The following is a 1,218-nucleotide window of genomic DNA, read 5'->3' as shown; positions in this document are numbered from 1 at the left end:
AGAGAGGGGAGAGAGAGAGGGGGGAGAGAGAGAGGGGGAGAGAGAGAGAGAGATTTTTTTATTTTTAATAGCTCATTTATTTTTCAATAAATAATCGACATCACAAACTATGTAACAGTAAAAAAAAGAACAAACAGGAAAAAAAACTAAACATACTCCACACATTACATTACATTAACACCCTTCCAAAAATAATTTCTCTTTCTACCACACTACAAATTACTTCCCCATAACTCCAAGTGTGACAAAAAGTATCTAAATCTGACACTGATTTATAAAAATTAAATTCAAGCAATAACCTAGATTTCACCAGGTTAACAAATAAAGAAACCACATTAATATTAAACTCTTCTTCTACCTTCCTCTTTCTGCTTATGTACATGGCCATTTTAGCCTGTCTTAACAAAAAGTTCATCAGCTGACATTTTTGCTTTCTTTGGTGTGTAAATTCAACACCACAAATGAAACCCTTTTTAGCAAAAACTTAACCATATCTGTTAAAAATAGTTCTCAAAAGCACAAAAGAGCTGACAGACGAATAGTCAGAAAAACAATGAAACACTGTTTCCCTCTGTTCACAAAATGGACATTTTTCTCCTACAGCAGGATTAATAACAGAAACAAATGAATTAACAGCTACAATACCATGAAGGATTCTCCACTGTAAATCTGCATGTTTTTTTAGTAGTGGAGGTTTATACAACCATTTCCATTCAGGCTTGATTTCAGGTGTTACGGAGAGATGAGATCTCCATACTGTGTCACTGCGTCCATTCAGTTTGTTTTGATTGAGAGTTTTTACAATCAGCCTATAGATAATTTTCCCAGAAGCTCCTTTTAGGGAGATTCCTTTACTGTCCCCCGAATCCAGTAAAGCAGTTGTCCACAACCCTCGGTCCGTGGACCGGTACCAGTCCGTGGACCAATTGGTACCGGGCCACGCAAGAAATAGTGAAATATTTCTGTTTTATGTATTATTTGAGTCTGGAGGATATTTTATTTTGAAAATCCTTTAACCAGATTCTCTCGGTTACTTGCCGCCAACACTGAGGCCACAAGCAGCAAAATGAGTAAAACAGATCAGATGTCTTTGGAAAGTTTCTTTGCCAAGAGGAGAGACAGGAGAATGGATTTATCCTGGACTGGTAGGTGAGTCCCAGATTACAAGCCGCTCTGCGTAACATGCGGCGACCGGCTGCTAATGAGGCAATGAAGCTT

Source organism: Poecilia reticulata, linkage group LG20, assembly GCF_000633615.1.
Source record: "Poecilia reticulata strain Guanapo linkage group LG20, Guppy_female_1.0+MT, whole genome shotgun sequence".
In the NCBI taxonomy this organism is placed as follows: Eukaryota; Metazoa; Chordata; class Actinopteri; order Cyprinodontiformes; family Poeciliidae; genus Poecilia; species Poecilia reticulata.
Note: the sequence above shows the minus strand (reverse complement) of the source record.